Here is a 20,100-nt window from a genome sequence, read left to right on the forward strand (position 1 = left end):
CCGGGTCTGTGCTAGAGAATCGGGGGATCATGGAATTGTCTCCCCAATGCCAGAATGGCATTGGGGTGACAATTCCATGATCTTAGACATGCTACATGGCCATGTTCCGAGTTACCATTGTGACGCTATACATAGGTAGTGACCTATGTATAGTGCACGCGTGAAATGGTGTCCCTGCACTCACAAAGTCCGGGGAATTTGCCCTGAACGATGTGGGGGCACCTTGGCTAGTGCCAGGGTGCCCACACACTAAGTAACTTAGCACCCAACCTTTACCAGGTAAAGGTTAGACATATAGGTGACTTTTAAGTTACTTAAGTGTAGTGGTAAATGGCTGTGAAATAACGTGGACGTTATTTCACTCAGGCTGTAGTGGCAGGCTGTGTAAGAATTGTCAGAGCTCCCTATGGGTGGCAAAAGATATGCTGAAGCCCATAGGGATCTCCTGGAACCCCAATACCCTGGGTACCTCAGTACCATATACTAGGGAATTATAAGGGTGTTCCAGTATGCCAATGTGAATTGGTGAAATTGGTCACTAGCCTGTTAGTGACAATTTGTAAAGAGAGAGCATAACCACTGAGGTTCTGGTTAGCAGAGCCTCAGTGAGACAGTTAGGCATCACACAGGGAACACATACATATAGGCCACAAACTTATGAGTACTGGGGTCCTGGCTAGCAGGGTCCCAGTGACACATAACAAACATACTGAAAACATAGAGTTTTCACTTTGAGCACTGGGCCCTGGCTAGAAGGATCCCAGTGAGACAGTGAAAACACCCTGACATATACTCACAAACAGGCGAAAAGTGGGGGTAACAAGGCTAGAAAGAGGCTACTTTCTCACACTGTGGTGCCCACCCTTGGGACATAGTTGTTAAGTGTTGCTTTGTGGGAGCTGCCAAAGCTCCAGTCAAGTGAGAGCACACAGTAGGTCCACTCCCAGCAGTCAGGAGCAGGAAAACTGCTCTTGCTCACTGTAGTCTTTTCATTTGTTACACATAAAGACAGTGCTCCTCCATGCAGGGAGCAGCATTTCTTAGTGCTCCCTGTGTGCCAGAGCCATTTCAGCACTTGCTGGTGGCAGGTAGCCAGCAGGGTCCACAGGAGCTTTGAGGCTACTCCTCTGATCCTAGAAAATGGCTTGCAACAAGTGACCGGTCCCCTGATGATGGAGTCCCCAAGGGTTGAAATTGGCCAGGGGAGGGGAGCCATGTGGCACATATCCCCTTCAAATTATTGCTAGAGCCAAGGGGTATTGAGTCCCTCGGGCCAAAATTGGCCTGGGGAGTGGGGCTCTGTTGAATCCTCTCCTATTTTATTTACTGGGTAGCTCCAGGGGATGGGGTCCCTGGGACACAATTAGGCCCAGGCAGGGACTGTGTGACCATTGCCAAGTGCTGTGAGAGGCTTGGAGTTGGTGCCTTTGGGAGGTTGGCTGCACATGGCCAAAGGCCATTTCTGGTGCATAAGTGGGTGTCTGTGTGGGGTTGGCTGCTGTGCATAGCTGAAGACTGTGTGTGGTGTAGTGTTGAACATTTAAAGAGGTTTGCCATGGGGCTTCGCTGTGGCCAACCCCTGTCCTGCATGGCCGAAGGCGTGGCACGGGTGTGTACGATGGGATGGCTGCAGGGCCTCGGTAGAGGCTGTGCGTGGCTCTGAATTGGGTGTCTATGTGGGGTTGGCCTTAAAGCCAACACTCACTGTGCATGGCGGAAGGCCATGTGTGGCATGGAGTAGGCTTTCTATGGGTGGTTAGCCACAGGCCATGCACAGCAGGATTTGGAATAACATGAAGTAATTAAATATTACTTAACATTAAAAAACACAAAAATTCACTAAAAATAACAAAGGTTACAGAGATGTTATAGTTAGGATCAGATTTTACATGCACAAAACCATACATATTCCACAGTTATAGTTATATAGTTATACTTATCTCAAGAAACTATAACACGTGCCCTAAGGTAATTCGTCATGCACTGCTAATTAACCCACATATTACGTCAGTCATGACATCTTCTATGACATCATTGATAATATCACCACAACATTTGCAATAAAATTATTGATGAGAAAACTGTGCATGGAGGGGGTGCATTGGACGTCCAAGACCATGATGACTGTTCAAGTTCTCTACCCCTGTAGTTTCTAGCTGTTTGATCAAGAAAATTACCAACATGTTTGGTGACTATAGTACTTGGGCCTGGCTGTGCAATTCTCTTTATGTTACCAAAAATCTTTTCGCCGAAGTGATATCATTTGTGGTGTCACAAATGATGACATAAAGCATGTCATGAATGATGTCATATGTTTGAGATCATGAGCAGTGCATAGAGGGGGTGCAACTTATAGTTAGTGCTGCTAACTATAACTGCTGAATTTCTGTGTTTTTTTACTTCAAAATGTTATCGTTATCAGTGAGAAATTCACCTAACTATAACATTACTTTAACCCTTGTTTTTTGTGGTGAGTTTCTAGGGTTTCTAGGGTATTTTTGTAAAGTAAATTAATTTATTTTTTAAAGCTAATCTATACTAATGGAGTAGTGAATAAAATATGGTTGGATTTTTTTTTTTTAAGTGATAGTGCTTGTGAGACGCTCACTGTAGTTGGATGCACAATCTCCTGTTGGACATTTGGCCATAAATGTATTATAAACTAGGGATCAAAGGGACAGGATGTGCTTGTTCCAGTATTCTTCATGATGCTGCATGGTCAGTCACCACCTGCCATGGAAAATGAAATTGATTAAAACATTTATACATTTTACTTGGTGTACTTAGTATAATGATAATTACTATAATAATTATTTTCATTTTATATAGTCATATTTACTGTATTTATAATTTTTAATAATACAATTCAAAATAATAAAAATTATGACAAAATTTCCATTTACATCAAGGTATATAGGAGTGGAGTGGTAATTCACAAAATGCTAAAATATGACTTGCTATCACATTTTAAATGGTTGGCTCAAGGCCTATACTACCTTCAGAGGACTCTCAATGGCAATTTACACCGTTGTCAAATGTTGTTGAGGGGCAGAAAAGTTGATGCAATTAGCAGGCAGCTATTTTAACTTATAGGTGTCAGATTGTGCTGTGCTGTAAATTTGCTCCATTTTGCCCTAACCTTTTAAAGATATTCGTGGGGGAAAACCCCTGCCCCTGAAGCTTTGCTTGGTAAACATAGCCTACTTTCTCTGGTTCCTTTGGCACATGTGATTACACCCTACCACTTTTAAATTTCATCGGTCGCCACTGTTTGTTTCTCCATACTGTCAGCTGTTCAGTTAGATTTATAAAAAAGGTAAAGTTCCTCCCCTTTCTCTTGTGATATTGATAGGGAGTTTGTGTTAAAAACAGGTAAAATATAAATTGAGTGTAATTAATTGAGTCTAATAACATTATTAAATTAGTTTAAAAATATATTAGCGAACGTTCTTGCAAATTCATGGGTAGCACGTGTTTCCAGTTTGTTTAACCCTGAGGCAACTTATTTTTTACTGCCCAGAAACATTGATGCTAATACCAATTTTCTTGTTGTGGCTGGTTTTCAAATATACATACTTGAATTGAAATATTGCTTCTTGATGATGTGAGTGACCTAGTGACCTAGTGAACCGTAATTTTTCAAGATTTGGGAAGCAATGAATCCCCCCTTCTAGTGCCACTTGCTGGGCTCTTCCCTAAGCAGGGTCAAAAGCATGAGTATGGTGCCAATAAGCATATTCTTATTTAAAGGTTTGAGTGAGGAAAAGGTAGTTATAACTTAAGACACATGGCTCTGAACGTCATCAATGTTATTTGCATTATTTACTGTGCAGTGACCCTCAAGAACTGTGCATTGTTAGCATTGCCTGTGGTGTATAAAGTGATCTGTCCAATTAAGCTATGTGCAGGTGATATAGGGGCTGATGTGTGAAAGGGGCTGGATGTCACTTTAAAAATGCAGATTATGCTATTGCAAAATCTAAAGTCCCAATACAGCAAAACAACATAGTGAGTCACAAACGGTTTTGCTAATTAGAGGGCTTGATTCACAAAATGCATTTTGAACTATGTAAAAAGTACTCAAGTAATACTATTTACTTACCAAGAAAATGCAATTCACAAACCTATGGGCAGAGAACTCCACCTCTGTACCTCCGCACACATAGGTGTACATTTTTGTAGTAAATGTGGGAGGGAAGAGAGCGAGTGGTGGGAAAATGTTAAATAATTATTTTAAAATTGGTGGGGTTAAAGGGAAATTAATGAATGATTCAGGGAGAGACATGGAAAAACAAAGTACACACACAAATGAGTACACCAACTGCAGTTCACAAAACAAACTTTTACTACAAATTTATTGCAGCCCAAATAGCGCAAAAATATACGCTTAAACGTACTGGAATAAGTCATGCACCACTCATGGCCAACCACTGGCACTACAACACACTCCCACATAAACCAATGTTGGTAGGACGTTATAGGAATTACTCTCAAATCAATTCAACTAATTTGTACATTTAAAGCATATAGCTATTTACTTTAGTAATAACAAGTAAGCATATTTATTGATTCTTGTTAGCTTTGCTAATAAAAATGTTTAAAATGAATCAAAGCATAACTTTTAATCAAGTTAAAGTAAGACAACTGTTAGTGAGAGTGGTTCATTTCATTTCAAATTAGTGTTTAAAAATTGCTATTTATAAATGGAATTAATATATTTAAAGTTTTGTAAAAAGTAAAGCAAAGTTAATTTGATGAGATAATATGCTGTAACTTTTTAATAAGTATTTAAATTTAAGTTATACTTACAATTTACATTAAAATAAATTGTATTTATGTTTAAAAAATAATAGCATAATAGCATTCAATACGTTTCCCAGTAGCTGCAGAGGCAGTACTCTATATTCAATAAATGAGTTGAAAGAGGCTCAATTTCTTCACCCTCCCGCTTGAGAGAATAGAGACCCTTAAGTGTACACCTTGGTGTAACTCTCAACTCAGAAATTGTGAATAGCTAAAAGTAGAAGTATACCTGCACGTGAAAAGTACAACTCCTATAAATTCATCTTTGCAACTCAGCCTTAGAATATATACATTGCAATTCATCCCGAATTGTTAGGAAAGGGCTATGTAAAATGGACACCCCTCTACCTAAAAATTTGCAATCACATGTATCAATAGTTTATTAATTCATTTGCAGTCACAAACCACTGATGAATTACCAACATTTCAAAGGGGATGATGTTGCATTTGAAAATTGAAGGTTCCTTCTTGTGAATTAGAGCAGACAGTATAAGTAGGAGGAAACAGTACTTCGGGGGATTGCAGCATGATCTCTTCAATATTCATTTGAATTATGTTTGTATAACTGCTGCACTGTCCCTATAATTGTCACGGATTGCAATGTCAACATTGTTCAAATGTGAATGCATGGCTCAAGGTCTGCTTCCTCTCATATGTGCAGCCCTTTGGTAGTTTTATTAAAGAGGTTCTGCCTCAATATTATTCATGGGGCAGAATTCTCATGAATCCTACAGATTTCCATTTTGCACTGCAATGGATTAGTTAATCATTTTTAGTGTAAAATGAAGTTCAGGTCACAAAGTAGTCACTGTGCAAGCCCAGCAACTGCTTTGCAACGCACCGTTCTACCTCAGGCCATCACTCTTATTCTTGAGGGCAAGGAATAATAACCTATCTGCCAATATGTGTGGTGACAAAATGTACACGCTGTAAATTATATTTACAAGCAATTATCCTTTCTTTCACCTGGTAGGATTACTGTCTGCACACAGGCTACACCTGATCACACCAGGAGCTTCTCTGATGCGTGTCTCCAAAGTGTTAGTCTTAACTCAGCATCTTATACTATAATGCACTATAGATATCTTCTGGCTTATCTATTAGCATTAGTCAGTGTTTTTTGTCCTTATTTTCTTATTAAACTTTATAAAAATATTTGAATGCAAAAATGGAACTGAAGCCATATGTTATGGTTATGTCCCTCACATACATGTGTGAACTACTCTTTTAGATTACATCAGCCATGTTTATGCAGCAGATTTAGATATGAAACTAAAGATTGGGTTAGCTCAAAATAATCTAAAATAGCAGCTCACAAGATCTGCATCTGGAAGCAGGCATTACTTCTACCATAGAATGTTTGGGGCTTAGTTATGGGGAATTGGCATAGGGCAGTGCAGCAAGACTTCTTTCTGCTCTGTCCTATGCCAGTGTTAAAGGGCAAGAATGCACCATATTCATATAATATGGGGCATCTCTGTCCTTCCCCCCTGGACTGGTGCATTTTTCGCTATCTAGCACCGATCCAGGCACCCTTACACCATGGTGCAAGAGTGTCTACGTTGTTGGCAGGATTGTTTTTGTGCAGGAAGGGGCTTTTCCTGCACATAAACAATCCAGAGAAGTGTTTTCCTCTTCATATGGACAGAGTAAAAACCAAGGAGAAATACAAATTGTTCTCCTTGTTATGCCTCCCCTGGTGGGGAGGGGGGTGTTTGGGGGGGGGTGCGGGGGTGCGCTTAATGTTTTGGCACTTCCCCAGTGTAGGAGGCTGGCCTGGCTTATAGTGGGTACCAATGGTACTAACACCTTGTGCCAGATCCAGTTATCCCTTATTAGTAGAGTAGTAGCGTTCTAGCAGCTTAGGCAGATAGAAGTAGCTATAGCAGAGCAGCGAAGGCTGAACTAGGAGACATGCAAAGCTCCTACTATACCACTTCTATCATATAGGTACTATATCATAAGAAAGACAATACTCAGGGTTACTAAAAATAAAAGTACTTTATTTTAGTGACAATGTGCCAAAAATATCTCAGAGGATATGCTCCCTTAGGAGGTAAGTAAAATACACAAAATATACACACAAACCGAATCAGGTAAGTAAAACAGTCAGAAAGTAGTGCAAACACTGTAGAATACAATAGGACGCAATAGGCCTCGGGGCAACACAAAACATATACTAAGAAAGTGGAATGCGAACCACGAATGGACCCCTAGGCTAGTGTAGTGTGTAGAGAGTTGCTGGGAGTGTAAGAAAACACTAAGGGTGTCCAAGATATATCACCCCAAGACCCTGGAAAGTAGGAGTAAAGTACTACTATTTCCCCAGAAACACACTAAAGTCGTGATAAGGGATTTTGCAAAGACCACAACAGACTGCAAAGCACTGAAGACGGATTCCTGGACCTGAGGACCTGCAAAGGAAGGGGACCAAGTCCAAGAGTCGCGAAAGTGTCCAGGGGGGCAGGAGCCCACTAAACCCCAGATGAAGGTGCAACATGGCTGCCTCTGGATGGAAGAATCTGAAGATTCTGCAACAAGGAAAGGTGGTAGGTACTTCTCCTTCATGCAGAAAACGTTCCACGGCATGCTGGAGGATGCAGAAATGTTTCCTTGGCAAAATACATCAAACAAGCTTTGCTAGCTGCAAAAGCTGCCGCTGGAGGAAAGGGGTGCTGCATGGGCCCAGGAAGGACCAGGATGTCGCCACTTGGGAGAGGAGACAGAGGGGGCCTATAGCAACATAGAGAGCCCATGCACAAGCAAGAAGCACCCGCAGAAGTCCTTGAATATGGGTTCAAGAAGTCTGAACACAGCAGTCATCTCAACACTGCAAAAGGAGGTCCCACGACACCGGAAATCAACTCAAGGAGCTGAGCAGTGCAGGACAGAGTGCTGGGGATCTAGGCTCGGCTGTGCATGCAGGATTTTGTGGAAATGTGCACAGAAGCCCTTGTAGCTGCAGTTCGCTCTGTGTATAGGATTACTGTCTGGAGAGGGGAGGCAAGGACTTACCTCCTCCAAATTTGGACAGTTGGACCACTGGATAGTCTTGGTCAATTGGGTCTACCACCTGTGTTCTAGGGGCCACGCTCATTAGGATGAGAGGGGTCCCAGAGTACCCGTGAAGCTGAAGTTTGGTGCCTGCTGAAGCAGGGGAAAATTCCTTCGACCCACAGGAGTTTTCTTTGTGGCTTCCAGTGCAGGGTGAAGGCAGGCAGCCCCCAGAGCATGCCCCACCAGGAAACAGTTGAGAGGCACTACAATGTCGCTAGTAGTCTTCTTGCTACTCTGTTGCAGTTTTGCAGGCGTCCTGGAGCAGTCAGCGGTCGATCCTTGGCAGAAGTCAAAGAGAGAGGTGCAGAGGAACTCTGGTGAATTCTTGCAAGTCATTATCTGAGGAAAAGCCCACTGGAGAGACCCTAAATAGCTCTCAGAGGAGGATTGGCCACCTAATAAGGTAAGCACCTATTAGGAGGGGTCTCTGACGTCACCTGCTGGCACTGACCGCTCAGAGGCCTCCAGAGTGCCCTCACACCTCTGGAAACAAGATGACAGAGGTCTGGGACACACTGGAGGAGCTTTGGGCACCACCCCTGGGTTGGTGATGGACAGGGGAGTGGTCACTCCCCTATCCTTTGTCCATTTTCATGCCGGAGCAGGGACTGGGGGTTCCCTAAACCGGTGTAGACTTGCTTATGCAAGAAGGGTACCATCTGTGCTCTTCAAAGCATTTCCAGAGGCTGGGAGAGGCTACCCCTCTCCAGCCTTTAACACCTATTTCCAAAGGGAGAGGGTGTCACACCCTCTCTCAGAGGAAATTCTTTGTTCTGCCTTTTTGGGACTGGGCTGCCCAGACCCCAGGAGGGCAGAACCCTGTCTGTGGGATGGCAGCAGCAGTAGCTGCAGAGAAAACCCCAGAGAGCTGGTTTGGCAGTACCCGGGGTCCATAGTGGAGCCCCGGGGATGCATGGAATTGGCTCCCCAATACCAATTTTGGCATGGGGGACAATTCCATGATCTTAGACATGTTACATGGCCATATTCGGAGTTACCATTGTGAAGCTTCATATAGGTAGTGAACTATATGTAGTGCACATGTGTAATTGGGTCCCCGCACTCACAAGGTCCAGGGAAATGGCCCTGAACTATGTGGAGGCACCTTCGCTAGTGCAAGGGTACCCTCACACTTAGTAAATTTGCACCTAACCTTCTGCAAGTGAAGATTAGACATATAGGTGACTTATAGGTTACTTAAGTGCATTGAAAATGGCTGTGAAATAATGGGATGTGTTATTTCACTCAGGCTGCAGTGGAAGTCCTGTGTAAAAGTTTGTCTGAGCTCCTTTTGGATGGCAAAAGAAATGATGCAGCCCATAGGGATCTCCTGGAACCCCAATACGCTGGGTACTGATAACGCCTCCAGCCCTTATAAATTACCTGTACCCGGACATGTTGGAGGTCAGTGGATCTTTTAACCGAGTCGGGCTCTCCTCATCCTAAAATAGCTGAGTCATTCAGATCAATAATCAATAACTATTGTAGTCAGTAATCAATACTCAATTAATAGATCATTCTAGCACATCAGAAATCAATAACAGTTGGTATTTCGGCGCACCATGACCTTTCAGTCATGAATAACCACACCAGTTTATTAAAAGTTAGTGAATTTATTTCCCTATATTAACAAAGCTCGCACGATATATATGTGTCTCAAAACCAATTGATATATGTATATGAACATTACTAGTTGTCCATAACGGCGGAAGAAACGCAATCTACGTAAAATCTGAATAATGATACACTCTGTTATCGCAATGCAAATCACCAATATGACTAACTGTATTTGACTAATTGCATACATTCGGTCAGCATAACAAGATTTCAATTCGGCATGGTACATTGGATGTATACCTCGACTAACCTCTAATTAGCATCGGCATGTGGGACTTCATGCAAAACGAATTTAGTCAACACAAATTTGGAAAACTTCTAGCTAGGACCCTGTCAAAATAGCAGTTGGTACCTAAAAAGGAAAAACACAATGCATAATACATTTATCCTTTCATATTTACCAAATACAATCAGCATTCAAGAAAAGTCTTCGTCCTTCAGGTACCGGTTGATCAGCATGGGGCAAGTTTCAAAAGGGGCAAAGTTAAGGGCAAGCTTCCTTGCAACGGCAAGGAGAATGGGGCAAAGTTACTGCATAGGCAAGATGGGGCAAATCAAAGTTAAAGTCTCTAGGGTGAGAATTCTCAAAGTCTCTTTCTCTCAGATAGAGAAAAGGGTATCAGGGTGTTGTCCAAAATGGAGTCTGGCATCAGGCTTCAAACTGGCATCGAGGAAAATGGCTGACTTCTCTTTGTTCGGTGGGTTTAAGTAAGAAACATTCCAAATCTTGCAGGGTCTTCCATTGGAGGGTTCATAGGTTGGCTTCAAATTGTCCAATGAAAAATTGCCTTTTACTAGAACTTATTTGTGCATACATTAGCCTTGGAGCCTTGGAACACAAGTTGTATCATGGTTTGCCAATTATTTTTGGTATCTGTACCTTCATTGTTCGCACCTGCAGAGACTGACCTTGTATCAAAGGGGATGAAACCGGCCTAGTACGAAACCTTGGAGATAAGTGTATTAGTCATCTCTGCTGGAAAAATACAACTTCAAGCAAGAATATGTGTTTCATTAGTTCAAGGAAAAAGCCACGCAGTTAGAATTTGAGACCAGGCAACTAGGCCAAAGCCTGCACTAAATTTAAGCTAAGCAAAACAGTTTTCAAGCAAGAAATCATGGCATACATTTGCAATTATGACGGATTACTACATTTTCAACACTTCATGATTAATAAAGCTCGTTTACAATGATGGCGAACTACCCCGAGGGCACATTTTCCCTCGTACATTATTTCTTTTACTAACATCACTCTATATTATATGTTTGATTATGCAATATGTATGAATATATGTAGGACCCTCTTTTTCTGCGTCATCAATCCCTCCTCTGATGACTAATTATGTCATCACATCAAATTTGCCCACAAATGTTATTCCATTAAAATTCTGTATAGTAATTTGGCACTTCGGTCAATTCCCTTTTTCTTTTAGTCCCTTTGGATTTTTCTCTATAAATTTCCACCATTTTGTTCTCTATTTTCTCCTCTCTTTTCCTTTTGTTCCTTGCTTTAAATATTTTAATAACTTTCCATATTCCCCAAGGACCTAATAAACATATTAATATTATTAATATTCCCTTTAATATCTTTAATAACAATCCGTTCCAAACGTTGCTGAGCCAATTTCCCACAGAAGCAAATCCCTTTCCAACCTTCTCCCAAACTCCGGGCTCTTTCAAATCCTTCAAATCTACGCTTTCTTTGGTTAAGTTCGTAAGCATTGTTCTAATTTTTCCACTACTGTCTGGTATATAGGTACAGCAGTGACGTGTACCAAGCATTTTGCAAACGCCGCCATCCTTTGCTAAAAGAATGTCTAAGGCAAGCCGATTTTGAAGAGTCATAGCTCTTTCTGCAGCAAGTTCAACATCCATCAGGATTATAGCTCCTGAAAACTTTGTCAGCATGTTATCCACAATAGTAGACAACTTTCGTATTTTGATTGAATTCAATATGACTCCTACTGAAGGAATCAATGCTCCAAATATATCTCCTACCACACCAGAAGCTGTCTCTCTTTTCTGAACACAATGTGATTCAGACAGCTTTGGAAATTTCTTTAAGTCATCTAGTTGGTAAACTTTTGGGAACACTATTCCCAAATAACACCTCCCATACCATCCTTTAGGAAGACGATAATAGGCGTTGAGTCCACAAATATAATATACCCCAGGAATAACTGGGTCTTGTCCATTCAGCATGAACGTCCACTTAGATTGAAATGCATACGTATGTTTGCATTCACTTGTTCCCACAAAAACTGTGTCATAATATGATTGAAATCTATGTATACAAAATCTTCCCACATGCAACGTATCTAAAGCTATTTTTCCTTGTGTCTTTATTGCAGCAAAAGCATAATTATCTACAGATGTTCTTTCATGTAATTCCCTTTCTAATTTCTCCTTCATTTCATTCTTCCGGTCATCAGTGCGGTCTAAAATTGATATTTCTACTGGTGAAAGCAAGCATGTAAGGTTCTCTCTATGTGCGTGAGCTGTGTGAAAAGGTGACATTGGTTCGAAGAATTCCCTCATTAATTTAGCATACCAATCTCTAGCTATTTTACTTAGATGCCCTGTTATGGGGACATATGCAAACGTAACATCATAATTAGTGTAGAAATAATGAATGTCCTTTTGACCATAAAATCTGGAAGCTATAATACTACATGTAATTCCATATGTAAGAGGCATGCTGTGATATGTTACCCCTTCCACTACTGAGGTAGGTATTTGGTACACACATAACAATCTTTCGCATCCATGGTCTCAACATACTCACTCAGCAAGCGATAGAAAACGTTAGATGAAAGTTCCTTTTTATCATGCAAGTGTCTCTCGTCTTGTTCGAGTCTTTTCAGAGCGGTTAGTTCAGTAACAATAGTAGGTTTAGAAGTAGTAGCATCATTCGTCTCTTTCTCATTCTTCCCATGCATTCCAAGAACTATTACTACGATGATTAGTACGCATGCAGTTAATAAACCTATACACATGTATTTACAATACTTCATTTTACGCCCCTGTGTAGTGAAACTAGTCACGATCTGTATAGAATCAGAAAGTTGAAGACACTCTATCAAAGCGGTTTTGCAGATATTTATAAAGCTGAACGAGTTCAATGTTCACACAGTTTTCTTTAGCAGCTTAGTCTTTTTATCGGTTAGCAGCGTTGTCTCAAGATCGGTTTCAAAGTCAATCAAGTTAGCAATGTCTTAGCCAGTTGAAAGTCAATCAGGTGACCAATGTCTTCAATCAACAGAGTCCATAGAACTTTTGTTTCCAAAGTGTAGTTCTGCTTCTTCATTCTCGAGACTGAGGGATACGAATTCTTCTGACCAATCGTTATTGGCTACATATGCCCACTCCGGACCGGAATACCTTCTGCTCGGTATCCTTTTTCTTTTCAATTTTGCATCTCTCTTTGATTCTTTCTCGCTGGTACTTTCCTCTTTGGCCAAGTCCTTTTCTTCACTTGGTGCCGGTACTACGACAGACACTTCCTTTCTTTTCTCTTTCACCTTTGGCCCTTCTCTGTCATTTGACGTTTCTCTTATTCTTAGTTTTACTGGTGATATGCTTTGTCTACGTTTTGCACTGGGTCCACTTGACGGACCCGCAACCCCTTCCGAAGGAGAGGTACCGGTTTCACTCTGTATTGTTTCGTCTTCTCCCCCTGGGAAGTCAATCAGGTTTTCCTGTTCCTTTCCTGTATCGTCTGTTTCTGGGAAAGCCCTCCCCTGATCAGGCTCTCCTGCTTCTTCACCCGTTTCGAGCCCTTTGTCGCCGTTACTTTCTTCAGGCTCTTTGTCACTTTCAGCTGCTTCGGGCTCTTTGTTACCTTCAGCTGCTTCGTCGCTTTCTGAGGCTTCTCCTTGGTCTTCCCCAAGTGAGTCAGTTGCTTCGTCCTCAGAGAATATTTCTCCCTCTTCTATTTCTGCCTGTTCGCTTCTAGTTCTTTTTCGTTCTGTCTGAACGCTTGCCACTTTGTTATCAGGTACTGGTAACTTCAGCGCTTCAACTTCCTCGTCTGTGGGACACAATACCCTCTTTGTGTGACTGGCGTGAATCCAGTTGGGAACTCCTGCACACTTCACAGCGGTGGTAGTCGTCAGAATCACTTGAAAAGGTCCTTTCCAACGGGGTTCCAAACACAATTTCCTCACGTGTTTCTTTATCACGACCAAGTCACCTGCTTTCAGGGCGTGTCCTGGACCTTGGATCTGTGGCAAGGTGGTTGCCTCCACCTGGTGAGAGAAAGAGCGAACCACATCAGCTAGACCTTTGCAGTAGTCTAACACCATATCATCTGTAATATTCAAAAGCGCATTTGCAGGGACTGCTGGAAGACTCATAGCTCTGCCCATGAGGATCTCATGTGGGGACAGTCCAGTTTTCCTGTCAGGGGTGTTTCTCATTGACATTAGCACCAAAGGCAACGCGTCAGGCCATTTCAGATTTGTTGATGCGCATATTTTCGCCATTCTTGATTTCAATGTGCCATTCATTTGCTCTACCAGACCTGATGCTTCAGGGCGGTAGCTACAATGCAGCTTTTGCTCAATTTTCAGTGCTGCACAAAGCAATTTTATTACTTCATTATTGAAGTGACTTCCCCTATCTGATTCTAAAGAGATCGGGAATCCAAAACGTGGTATTAACTCTCTCAGGAGTAGTTTTGCAACTGTAAGACTGTCATTTCTGCATGTAGGGTATGCTTCAATCCAGTGACTAAAAATGCACACAACCACCAACACGTACTTCAAACCTCCATGCACAGGCATTTCAATGAAGTCCATTTGCATCCTGCTGAATGGACCCCCTGCCCTTCCAATGTGGCTCAAATTCACTACGGTTCCCTTCCCTGCGTTCATCTGTTGGCAAATGACGCAACGGTGGCAAACTGCTTCAGCAACTTGACGGAATTTGGGGTTAAACCAATCAGTTTTAAACAATCTAATCATGGCATCCCTCCCAAGATGAGCTTGTCCATGGTAAAATCTAGCTATCTGTGTCAAAAGACTGTTTGGAAGAACAAATTTCCCTTCACTTGAAACCCACAAATCATCCAGCCTCTTGACACATTGTGATTTGGTCCATGAGAGTTTCTCATCCTCACTGACATCATTCTGTAAGGATTTCAATTCGTCCATTGTATCTATAACCTTTAGAGCAAAGATTGCTCTAAAGAAGAAGTTGCTTTGTTCAAGTTCTGGTTCACTTATCAAATTCCATTCATCCCTGAGCAATTTACAGTTCAATGTGCAAAACCTTGCGACTTGATCTGCATATCCATTTCCCTGGGAGACTTAGGGGGTGATTCCGACCCTGGCGGTAAAAACCGCCAGGGCCGGGGTCCGCGGGAGTACCGCCAACAGGCTGGCGGTGCTCCTTTGGGCATTCTGACCGTGGCGGTACAGCCGCGGGCAGAAACGGAAAGTCGGCGGTGTACCGCCGACTTACGCTGCCCATGGGAATCCTCCATGGCGGCGCAGCTTGCTGCGCCGCCATGGGGATTCCGACCCCCATACCGCCATCCTGTTCCTGGCGGTTTCGGCCGCCAGGAACAGGATGGCAGTATGGGGGGTCGTGGGGCCCCTGGGGGCCCCTGCAGTGCCCATGCCAATGGCATGGGCACTGCAGGGGCCCCCGTAAGAGGGCCCCACTTTGAATTTCAGTGTCTGCTTAGCAGACACTGAAATTCGCGACGGGTGCTACTGCACCCATCGCACCCCTTCCACTCCGCCGGCTCCATTCGGAGCCGGCTTCATCGTGGAAGGGTGTTTCCCACTGGGCTAGTGGGCGGCCTTTTGGCGGTCGCCCGCCAGCCCAGTGGGAAACCCAGAATGACCGCCGCGGTCTTTTGACCGCGGTACGGTCTTCTGGCGGTTCCCGCTTGGCGGGCGCCTCCCGCCGCCCGCCAAGCTTGGAATGACCTCCATAGTCTTGTCCCTTCGAGTGTGCACTGCATTTTACCACTGCTACTTCCCCTGGCAATTGAATGGCATTTAACAATTCTCTTATCCTTTCACCATTTTTCACTGGTGATCCTGAAGAGGTCATGAAGCCTCTCTGTGACCACAATTGTCCAAAATCATGCACTATTCCGAATCCGTACTGGCTGTCAGTGTAAATGGTAACTTTCATTAATGCAGAAAGTTGGCAAGCTCTAGTAAGGGCTACCAATTCTGCTACTTGTGCAGAGTAAACTCCTTGAAGCCAAGAGGCTTCCAGAACACCTGTTACAGTACATACAGCATACCCTGCTTTCAATATTCCCAATGCATCTCTTAAACATGAACCATCAACAAAAATGATTTGATCATTCTCTTCCAATCGGGTGTCTTTGATATCAGGTCTTGGTTTGGTGCAAAATTCAGTCACCTGAAGACAGTCGTGCTCGATGTCTTCAGCGTTCTCAATTTCGGCATTTTCACTGGGAAACAAGGTTGCTGGGTTCAACGTAGTGCACCTTTTCAGTTGCACATTAGGTGATCCCAGAATTATTGTTTCATACCTCGTGAGTCTAGCACCAGTCATGTGCTGTGTTCGGGAACGTGTCAAAAGTATCTCGACTGAGTGAGGGACCATGACTGTTAAAGGGTGTCCCATCACTATTCCTTCACTCTGAGTGAGGCTGATACCAACTGCTGCTACGGCACGCAAGCACCCTGGCAGTGCTGCTGCGACTGGATCCAAAGTAGCTGAAAAATATGCTACTGGTCTGTTTACGCCGCCATGGGCTTGGGTCAAGACAGACAAGGAACATGCATCACGTTCATGACAAAACAATGTGAAAGGTTTTGTGTAGTCAGGCATACCTAACGCTGGAGCCCTGCACATGCATAACTTTAATTCAATAAAAGCATCCATCTCATCTCCTTTCAGCTCAATTTCATCCAACGCATCTTTCTGGGTTAATTTCAGCAAAGGTTTTGCTAGAGTTGAGAAGTTGGGAATCCATTGGCGACAGTAGCTCACCATTCCCAAAAACTTCCTCACCTCCCTCCTCGTCTTTGGGGGACTCATTTGGAGTACACTTGTTATTCTTTCTTTCATTATCCTACGTGACCCTTTCTCTATTTGGTGACCCAAATATTTCACTTTCTTTTGACAGAATTGTAACTTTGAAGGGGACACCTTATGTCCATTTCTTCCCAAATGGTTCAGTGGGGCAATGGTGTCAGCTGTGCAGTCACTTTCTGTTTTGGACGCGATCAGTAAGTCATCAATGTACTGTACTAGGGTTGACTCGAATGGCAACTCCAGTGCCTCCAAATCTTTCTTTAAAATCTGATTGAAAATTGACGGTGACTCTGAAAACCCTTGAGGAATTCGACACCAACTGTAAACTCTGTCTAAGAATTTGAAACAAAAGAGAAACTGGCTGTCCTCATGAAGAGGCACAGAAAAGAATGCTTGCGATAAGTCGATAACTGAGAACCATTCAGCATCACAGGGAATTTGAAACATTATCACAGCTGGATTCGGTACTACGGGACAACATTTTACTATTATGTCAATTATTTTCCTCAAATCCTGAACAATTCGGACCTTTCCACTGGGTTTTATTAGTCCCATTATTGGTGAACTACATGGACTGCTCAACACTTCCTTCAGTACTCCCTGTTTCACAAACTCATCAATGAGTTGGGCAACTTTTATGAGGGTGTTTTGTGCCATGTGGTACTGTGGGGTCTGGGGAAAGGTTACATTGGGTTTTACAGTCACTTTCACTGGTTCCACTCCTTTCACCAGTCCCACCTCTTTCCCTGTCATGTCCCACACTTCCTTTCCGACTGTTTCTTGTAACTCAGCAGGAATGTCTGCCTCAGTGACCATTGGATAAAGGGTAATCAGGGGACACTCTTCATCGACAGTTTCCACTTCATCCCCTCCTACACTGTCCTCTTCTTCCCCATCGCTACTTGTCTGAATTTTAATCCCATCATTCGAACACATAATTGAACATCCCAATTTGCACAATAGGTCTCTCCCTAACAGTGATATCGGGCTTGAATCACACACCACAAATTTATGTGACCCTCGGTAGTTGCCAATTCTGACTTGTACTGGGTCTGTGATTGGGTTCGTCAAGTACCTATTTGCCACTCCCACTACCTGTACTGTTCTTCCTGAAAGTGGCAAGTTTGGTACTTCAATGCTCCTAACAGTGGAACGTGTAGCTCCTGTGTCAACCAAGAATGAGACGCGGTGACCCATAACTGTTCCCTCCACATACGGACCCTTTTGATCAACTTCCAAAGATGCTGCAAGCACACAATTTCCCTCCTCATCTGAACTTTCACTCTCCCATACATCGTTTATTCCATTCTCGCTGTGTAATGGGAACTGGTGTACTGTGTCATTTTGACTCATTCCCTGACCCGCAACCTGTTGAGGAAGCATTGCTTGCTGCTGATTCATTGGTGCTAAGGGTATTTGCATTTGCTGATTAGGTACCATGGGAAACTGCTGTTGCATTGGCTGCAATTGTGTCATTTGCACACGGGCATTTGCACCTGTTGCGGTTGCATGGGTTGTAAACCCTGCAGCTGGTTTATATTGTTTTGGAAATTTGGATTTGGACCTCTCTGTTTTGGTCCTCTCATAGTCTGAAATGCATTGACATCATTGTTTTGCTGACCTACACCTTCCTGCACCATCATTGGGCACTCCCGTTTCCAATGCCCGACGATTCCGCACGTGTGACATGGCATCACCTTCTTCATTGCCTGTATACCACTTGGGATCATAACGGTATTCAAATCAGGACCATTATTCACAAAACCTTCTCGGCCTCTGCCTCTCATCTGCGGCTAAAACATATCATTTCCCTGCTGCTGCTGCTGCTGCGGCATCTGTTGTTGAAAACCTTGTAAACCTTGTAAACCTGTCTGAGCTGCTCTGAGCTGCATCACCATCACCTTTTCCTTCAATCTTTTCTGTTTGGTCTCAATCTCATCACTGCAGTATTTCGCATAATTCAACACTTCATCGATCGACTTTGACTGACAACAAATCAAGTGTGACTTAATCATCTGGCTAATTTCGGGTCTCAGCCCTTCCACAAACCTGAACACAAAATGGAGCATGTCCTTTGGCTCAATCGTTTCCGTGCCACTGTAATTTTTAAACGCTTTTAACAACCTCTCATAATACGCGTGTATAGATTCTTTAACCTCTTGGGCGGTCCTGTCAATCCTTTGCCAATCCACATTTTTCGACGCAACCTTGGTTTTCAAGTGCTCGATCACCTTGTGGTACAAACTCATTACCGTAGGTGATGGCGCACCTGTGTCCCTATCTCTCTCTGGTTCACTCGTCGGCCAACCTACAGCCCTTTTACAATCTTCCCACAAATCTGCCGGAACCACAATCTCAAACAAAGTATTCAAGTCTTCCCAGAGACATTTCGCGAGTTTCACAAATCTATCTGTTTGTTGATACCACTCAATCGGCTTCTCTCTCAATTTGGGAAAGTCATCCGTAAAGGATTGAATATCGCACCTGTGCCATGGTACATGTACAAGTTTTCCCCCTGCTGTCTCTCTCATTGGTAACATAGTTATCAAATCGTCATTCTGTTGTTTTTTCTCATTTCGCTCTAGAGTATTTTCTTTCTTTGTATCCTTTTTCTTAACCCATCTGCTTTCCCATTTGTCTAAACATCTCCATACCTGTACACTCTGCAGTATCTCCTTAAGGTGAGTTTTCATCCCTGCGGATCTCATGTGTTCAAAGTCTTTTGTGTCGAAATCTAACCTGTAACTTCTACTCAGGTGTTTAGTCTTACCTATATCAATCTCGTGTCTGTCTGCGATTTCTTGTAATTTCTTATGTATGCTGCTCACTTCTCTTGTAATCCTAGGGCACATGTATCTTAGTTCTTCCTCCGTGTATGATTCTAATCTGTTCAAACCCATTGTTCCCTCAACCAGTTCATCTGCCTCCATGCCCAACCTTATTTTATTCAGGTATTCTTCTCCCTTCCCGCTAGATGCGCTCTGTGGGGAGTTCAGGCTGTTGAACCATTGTGTTAGCTGTTGTGCGTTCAGTCCCATCAGTGTAGCAGTTACATCAACTGCCACTGACGGTTTCTGTAATGTTTCAGTCTGTGAGGTTAACGGTACTAATAGTGGTGGATGTGACCTTACCACGGTTGACGGAGCACAAATTGGAATTGGACTAAATTCCGACAAGGACCCAGATCCATTTGGCATTGCCGCTATCGGAGTTGTCTCTGGAGTGGTTTCTATGCATCTCCTCCCTGTCCCATTCTGTATCATTGACCCTTGGTCGCTTGTGCTTGAATTTGCCTGTATGTACAGTGGTACTGGTGGGCCTACAGTGATAGGTAGAGATATTGCGTCTGGATTCTGTCTGTTTCCCGAATTCTGTGGCATGTTAATCCCCACATTGTGGTTCATCATTGCTGGCATACCTAACTGGCTTTCTATTACTCGCACTTCTTGTGTCTGCTTTTGGGGCATCGAGAACTGTGTTGATTCAGCTTGAATCAATGTCAGTCTCTGATAGTTTTGTCCTCCCTGCGCCATTGAATCGGAAGTCATTCCCATGTTATGCTCATCACAACAGTGCCTCTGAACCTTTGGCTGATAG

The sequence above is a fragment of the Pleurodeles waltl genome, chromosome 2_2, assembly GCF_031143425.1.
Source record: "Pleurodeles waltl isolate 20211129_DDA chromosome 2_2, aPleWal1.hap1.20221129, whole genome shotgun sequence".
Lineage (NCBI taxonomy): Eukaryota > Metazoa > Chordata > Amphibia > Caudata > Salamandridae > Pleurodeles > Pleurodeles waltl.